Source organism: Triticum dicoccoides, chromosome 7B, assembly GCF_002162155.2.
Source record: "Triticum dicoccoides isolate Atlit2015 ecotype Zavitan chromosome 7B, WEW_v2.0, whole genome shotgun sequence".
NCBI classification, from domain to species: domain Eukaryota; kingdom Viridiplantae; phylum Streptophyta; class Magnoliopsida; order Poales; family Poaceae; genus Triticum; species Triticum dicoccoides.
In genome coordinates this window covers 200,908,695-200,916,671 of record NC_041393.1, presented here as the reverse complement: position 1 = coordinate 200,916,671, position 7,977 = coordinate 200,908,695, and the positions used below count along the sequence as shown (strand labels likewise).

General features: G+C 42.2%; 1 pseudogene; it reads left to right on the top strand.

Annotated features, from left to right (window-relative positions):
- Nucleotides 1-2,877: 2,877 nt before the first annotated feature.
- On the top strand, nt 2,878-3,807 carry LOC119338811 (annotated as a pseudogene).
- Nucleotides 3,808-7,977: the final 4,170 nt, after the last annotated feature.

Genomic DNA, 7,977 nt, shown 5'->3' with positions numbered 1-7,977 from the left:
CGGATGACTCTAAGTCGCAAACCAGATACATATTTATATTGAATGGTGGAGCTGTCAGTTGGTGCAGTTCCAAGAAGAGCATCGTGGCGGGATCTACGTGTGAAGCAAAGCACATAGCTGCTTCAGAAGCAGCAAATGAAGGAGTCTAGATGAAGGAGTTCATATCCGATCTAGGTGTTATACCTAGTGCATCGGGTCCAATGAAAATCTTTTGTGACAATACTGGAGCAATTGCCTTGGAAAAGGAATCCAGATTTCACAAGAGAACCAAGCACATCAAGAGACGCTTCAATTCCATCCGTGATCTAGTCAAGGAGGGAGACATAGAAATTTCCAAAATACATACGGATCTGAATGTTGCAGACCCGTTGACTAAGCCTCCCTCACGAGCAAAACATGATCAACACCCAGAATCCATGGGTGTTAGAATCATTACTATGTAATCTAGATTATTGACTCTAGTGCAAGTGGGAGACTGAAGGAAATATGCCCTAGAGGCAATAATAATTTGTTATTTATATTTCCTTATATCATGATAAATGTTTATTATTCATGCTAGAATTGTATTAACCATAAACTTAGTACATGTGTTAATACATAGACAAACAGAGTGTCCCTAGTATGCCTCTACTTGACTAGCTCGTTAATCAGAGATGGTTAAGTTTCCTAGCCACAGACATGTGTTGTCATTTGATGAACGGGATGACATCATTAGAGAATGATGTGATGGACATGACCCATCCGTTAGCTTAGCATAATGTAAGTGCATCTAGTGCCCCTTAGTGATTTTGGTGTATTGAAGACTTATAGGTTATGGTACTAATGCGTTTGTGAGTGTACACAGGTCTATAAGTCTATGAGGAGTTTGATATTTACAGAGAAAGTCGACCCCTAAAAATGAAGTTCTTCAACTGAAGACTTTGATATTCTGAAGACTTTCTGAAGACTTTGAAAGTGAAGAAATTGGTGTGACCTTGAAGACTTGGTATTCATTTGTGGAACATGAAGCGTGAAGACTTTTGTTTTCGTAGTTTCATTTTCTCTTTCTTGAGTCATAGGAAACACCGTACTGTTAAAGGGGGTCGAGGAAATACTAAGGAAAAATTTCCATGTGATGCTCAACTCAAAATCCTACACCTACCAATCCCTTCGAGTGAAGCCTTTGGAAATCTCATACAGTTCAGTCACTTTCTTCAGTGACAGAGACGAAGTTCTTCTGGTCGCTGATGAATTTGCTCTGACTGAGGAGTTAGGAATTCGTCAGTGCGAATTACCTACATAGTGAGGAACATGATAGCCCTGAGGAATTTGAGAGTCAAATTTCCGACCGTTGTTGTGCTGCGCGCCAGCTGTCCCAAAATATCTTATCCACCTAACGGTCATATCATTGAAGGGCATTTATGTCTTATCATGTCGGGCTGCTCCCCAGGCTATAAATAGCCGCCCCCTACAACCACTAGCTGGTTGGCTGCTCCGAGAGAACTAGACACTTGTCATTTGAGAGCAACCCATCCTCCGAGGACTTTGAGCGAAAATCATTGAGTGAGGAAAATCCAAAACCAAACCCCTACAAACCCAAAGTGATTGAGCATCACTAAAGAAACTGATCCTGCATGGATCCGACGCTTGTTACCTTTGAAGATTGTGCTTCTTCCAGACGGTTAGGCGTCAAGGTCTAGAGCATCCAAGAGGAATTGTGGATCGTCGAGTGACCAAGTCTGTGAAGGTTTGGAAGTCGCTTGAAGACTTACCACGAGGTCTGTGTGACCTTAGTTCAAGGAGAATACGGTGAGGACTGGGTGTCCTGAGCTGCGTGCTCAGTGACTAGGTGTCCGGGACTGTGTGTCCTCGAGTTTAAATACTCAGCCGCTCCAACCAGACGTACAACTGAGACAGCAGTTGGAACTAGTCTACCAAATCATTGTCTTCACCAACCTAACTGGTTCTATTTCCTCAACCCTTTCATTTCCTCATTACTGTGTTGAGTGTTTGTTCATATCTGTGTTTGAAGACTTTGACTTAAGACTTTCTCAATTTCCTCAGTTCAATTTCTTCAGTCTGTTTGTCTTCATCTTGTGTCATCCTGTGATTACGCTTTCTGTACTCTATGCTTGTCTTCATTTCATCATGATGACCATGCTTGTATTCTGTTATGCTTACTTCTGAGTACTTATTCCGCTGCTAACAGTTCTTCGCTAAGGAATTTCCTCACCGGCAAATTCCTCAGTGAAGAATTCATAAAAATCGCCTATTCACCCCCCTCTAGTCGACATAACACACTTTCAATTGGTATCAGAGCAAGGTACTCCCTTGTTTTGTGTGATTTTGGTTTAACCACCTGGAGTTTTAGTTATGTCGACCGCAGGTATGATCAAGGTCTCCGCTGGGTGTCCTACCTTCGATGGCACGGACTACCCCTACTGGAAGAATAAGATGCGAATGCATCTTGAAGCAATTGACAACGATCTCTGGTACGTTGTGGAAAATGGTGTTCCCTCAGTCACACCTTCTCTGAATGCTGCTGATGTGAAGAGATTCAAGCAACTCGACTCTCAAGCGAAGAATATCATATGTGGTCATCTGAGTAAAGGACAATATGGAAGAGTGAGTGCTTTGGAAACTGCTAAGCTTATTTGGGATAGGCTGTCCAAAGTGAATGAAGGAGTCTCCACTCAGCGTGACTCTCAAGTTGATGTTCTTCGGAATCTCTTCAACCGCTTCAAAAGACTCGACAATGAAAATGTCCAACAAACCTTTGATCGCCTCACTGACATCTCAAATGAACTTCAAGCCCTCGGTGCCACTGACATCACTGACCATGAGGTGGTGAAGAAACTATTGAGATCACTTGATTCCTCATTTGATACTCTGGGTCTTATGATACAAGAACGGGCTGACTACAAGTCTCTTGATCCTGCCGATATCCTCGAAAGGCTAAATACTCACGAGTTTTAGCTTGCTGAAAAGAGAGATCTCTATGGTTCGAGCTATGGCAAACCACGTGCCCTGAAGGCCAAGGTTGTGTCTGAGTCTGAATGTGAGGATTCTGGTAGTAGCCTTGGTGATCTTGAAGAATTGAGCCAGGAGCTAGCACTGCTTGTGAAGAAATTCCAGAAGTTCTCAAGACGTGGTCGCTTTGGAAAATCCTCAAGAAGCAGTGATTCCTCATCAAATGACTATAAGAAAAGGCTGTGCCACAAATGCAAGAAACCTGGTCATTATATTCAAGATTGTCCTCAGTGGGAAAAGGAATTGAAGAAGAAGAAATACAAGGATTATAGTTCTGATGATGCGAAGAAGAAGAAGAAATCGTCAAAATCTTCATCATCAAAATCCTCGAAGTCTTCATCTCACAAGAAGAGCAGCTCCAAGAAGGCTCGGGCATTCATTGGCAAGGAAATGGACTCTGAAGCTGAATCTGACGAACATGAGGAAGAGGAGGAGTCTGAAGAATCCGAATCTGGTGTGGCAAGTCTGGCCTTCGCTACTGCTTTCGTTAGCAAGTCCATCTTCAACACTGAAGAAACTGACTCCACCGACAAGCCTGATGAAGATAATGATGACTACGCTCCCACCTATTGCTTCATGGCAAAAGGTGCAAAGGTACTCAAATACACCTCCTCTGAATCTAGTGAAAATGAATCTAATGAGGATCTCAACCCCACCTACTCTAAACTTGCTAAGATTGCTGTAAAACAACAAAGGGCTCTTTAAAAGGTTCAAAACATGCTAGAAAAAAGTGATGATATGTTGGGTGAAGAAATGGATCGCACTAAAGCCCTGACTGAAAATCTTCAGAGACATTAGTCTAGGTTTGACAGCCTTCAAGGTCATCATAACACTCTCTTGTCCGATCATGAGAAACTTTCTTATGAATTTCTTCAAAGAAAGCAAGATCTTGAGAAGCTAAGAGTGAGTTATGATGATCTTCTGAAGGAGCGCGATTCATTACTAGCTCAACAAATCAGCGCTTCTCAGGAAGAATTTGTTCCTCCATGCTTAAAGTGCATTGAACGTGAATCTGCTAATTCTACACCTGAATGTTCAAATGCTTCAACTGTTACAAATTCTTCACCTGCCTCTGCTATCACTAATTCCTCATCTGAGGACATTGCTAGTATCACTGACGATGCAGGGCTGAAGGAATTGTACATGACAGGCATGTACAAAAGCCTCAAAGGGCATCAAATTCTTTGTGATGTGCTCAAAAAGCAGATCCTCAACAGAAACCCTAGGAAAGAGGGTATTTCCTTTGAGAGGAAACTCAATGCTGATGGAACATATTGGAAGCCTGAGCAGTACCCCAAAACCTCATGGGTTGCTGCAAAGGGACCTCCAGTTGATTCATCTAACTTATCTGGCTTTACATGTGAATCTTCTCATTCTTCTGATGAGTCATTTGACTCCAACTATAAACTTTTCAAAAATCAGAATGGTGAAGTATTTGCTAGATATGTTGGCACTAACTGCAGGAATGGTTCCCCTATGAAGAAAATCTGGGTTCCCAAAAGTTATGTTAAAAGTCTTCAGGTGAATGTCCTCATGACACCACCTGTGAAGAACAGAAACCCCAGGTCCAATTCTTCATATGGACCTAATTCTTCATATGGATCAAATTCCTCAAATGGATCAAAGTCCTCATATGATCATCATCGTGCTAACCCATCTGTTTCGCAGGGTAGAGCTAAGGGCTATGAATATGCGCATTATTCTTCAAATCATTATGTTCATAAGTCCTCGAAGAATTTCTCTGCTTATTCATATGCTTACCCTAACCCCTCTTATGTGAAACGAAATGGTTTGGCTTCTTTGCCACCATTCTCGTATGGTACTCGCAGAGTGATGAACTCTTTGCCACCCCTTCAGATGTGGGTGGTGAAGAAAAAGAACTAATCTCTTCTGCAGGGTCAGGTCTCCAGACGTGCCTTAACGTCTGAAGAATTTGCTGGGGACCTGACAAAATTGCCTGAAAGGACGCAGGCGAATCATGATGAAATAAACTTTCACATGTCCTCCTACTGCTATATCTGTCTACTGCTTGATGAAATTCATCTGATGAACTTGATATCATATTCTTCATCGATGAAGCATATGAGATTGTAAGTTACACTAATTCATCTGCAGGATGATCAACCCAAAGCCTCTGAATGGGTCCTTGATAGTGGATGTACAAATCACATGACTGGTGACAGGAATCTTTTGATGGATGCTCCCTTATCATCGTCACATCTGAAGCACATCATCTTTGCTGACAAAGGCAAAAGTCAGGTATTGGGTCTTGGTAAGGTTGCGATCTCTAAGGATAAACACATGGACAAAGTCATGCTTGTTGAGTCCTTAGGATACAACCTCATGTCAGTCTCAATGCTTTGTGATCTTGATATGGTTGTTGTCTTTGGCAAGTATCGCTGTGTTGTGATTATGGAAGCTGACAATTCCAAAGTCTTCGAAGGCTTTAGGAGAGGAGATTTGTATATTGTTGATTTCTCTACAGGACCACAACCAGCCGTGTGTCTACTTGCAAAAGCTTCAGAAGGCTGGCTATGGCATCGACGACTTGGTCACGCAGGCATGAGGAATTTGCACACGCTTGCGAAGAAGAAGCATGTCATTGGCATTGAGAATGTAAAATTCCTCAAGGATCACTTATGCGGTGCTTGTGAAGCTGGAAAAATGACCAAGGCCAAGCATCCAGCGAAGACTATCATGACCACTACTCGTCCATTCGAATTGCTTCACATGGATCTCTTTGGTCCTAATCATTATTGTGCTGTTTCGAATGATGCATCTCTATATGGCTTTGTTATTGTTGATGACTATTCTTGTTACACATGGGTACACATTGTCACTTACAAACATGAAGTGCAGGAAATCTTCAAACGATTTTCCCCGAGGGCTTCAACCAACTTTGGTGTGAAGATCAAGCACATCAGAACTGACAATGGAATTGAGTTCAAGAATTCCGGTCTTGATGACTATCTTGATGAACTTGGTATTACTCATGAGTTATCTGCTCCCTATACTCCTCAGCAAAATGGTGTCGTGGAGCGCAAGAACAGAACCCTCGCTGAAATGGCTCGCACTATGCTTGATGAATACAAAACGCCTCGTTGTTTTTGGGTCGATGCAATTGATACTGCGTGCCACATCATCAACAGAGTATATCTTCACAAATTCTTCAAGAAGACTGCCTATGAACTCTTCACTAACAAGAAACCCAATGTGAGTTATTTCAAAGTCTTCGGTGCTAAATGTTGGATTAGAGATCCTCACCACAATTCTAAATTTGCACCGAAAGCACATGAAGGTTTTATGCTTGGTTACGGAAAGGACTCGCACACCTACAGGGTCTTCAACAACGTTCTTCACAAGGTTGTTGAAACTGTAGAATGAAACTAATGGCTCGCAAAGAGAGCACCTACCTTCTGTGTTAGATGAACCAGCACCTGAGGATTCTATCAAGTTCAAGGCAACTGAGGATGTCATTCCTACTGAAGAATTTGCTGATGAAGTCATTCTAGTTCATGAAGAACATCAAGCTGATACACCTGAAGAAAATGCTGAAGAAAATGGTGCTGAAGAAAATGCTGACCAAACTCCTCAGCGACAACCAGCTCATCCTCGCGTAGCAAAATAAGTGCAAGTGGAGAAGATCATCGATGACATTAGAGCTCAAGGCTACACACAGGTTGAAGGAATTGATTTCGATGAAACTTTTGCACCTGTTGCTAGACTTGAGGCTATTCGCATATTACTTGCCTATGCTAACCATCATGATATCATCTTATATCAAATGGATGTGAAAAGTGCATTCCTCAATGGTAAGCTTGAGGAAGAAGTATATGTTGCTCAACCCCCAGGTTTTGAAGATCCAAAGAATCCTAACAAAGTCTTCAGACTTAATAAGGCCCTCTATGGCCTCAAGCAAGCCCCTCGGGCGTGGTATGATACATTAAAGGAATTCTTCATGAAGAATGGCTTCACACCTGGTTCACTCGACCCTACTCTCTTTACTAAATCATATGATGGTGAACTATTTGTGTGCCAAATGTATGTTGATGATATTATCTTTGGCTGTACTGACCAACATTATAGTGATGAATTTGCCTATATGATGAGTGAAGAATATCAAATGTCTATGATGGGAGAGTTGAAATTTTTCTTAGGTCTTCAAATTCGTCAACAGTGCAATGGAATTTCATATCTCAGGAGAAATACCTCAAAGATGTACTGAGGAAATTCGGCATGCAAGATTGCAAAGGCGTCAAAATTCCTATGCCCACAAATGGCCATCTATGCACTGATGAAAATGGTATTGACTTCGATCACAAGTTATACCGCTCCATGATTGGTTCTTTACTGTACTTATGTGCATCTAGGCCAGATATAATGCTTAGTGTTTGCATGTGTGCCCGATTTTAAGCTGCACCGAAGGAATCACGCCATAAGGCTGTGAAGCATATTCTTCGATATCTAGCTCACACACCAACACTAGGATTATGGTACCCCAAGGGCTCTGCTTTTGATCTCATTGGATATTCTGACTCTGACTATGCTGGTGATCGTGTGGACCGCAAGTCAACTTCTGGCACTTGTCATTTCCTCGGACGATCTTTGGTCTGTTGGTCCTCGAAGAAACAGAACTGTGTATCACTGTCCACTGCGGAAGCTGAATACATTGCTGCTGGCTCTTGCTGTGCTCAACTGCTTTGGATGAAGCAAACACTCAAGGACTATGGCGTCAACGTGAAGAATGTGCCTCTCCTCTGCGACAATGAGAGTGCCATCAAGATTGCTCACAACCCAGTTCAGCACTCGAAGACAAAACACATTCAGATTTGTCATCATTTTCTTCGTGATCATGTGTTGAAGGGTGACATCTCCATCGAGCACGTGAAGACTGAAGAACAGCTAGCCGATATCTTCACTAAGCCCTTGGATGAGAAGAGATTTAGCAAGTTGCGGTGTGAGCTAAAT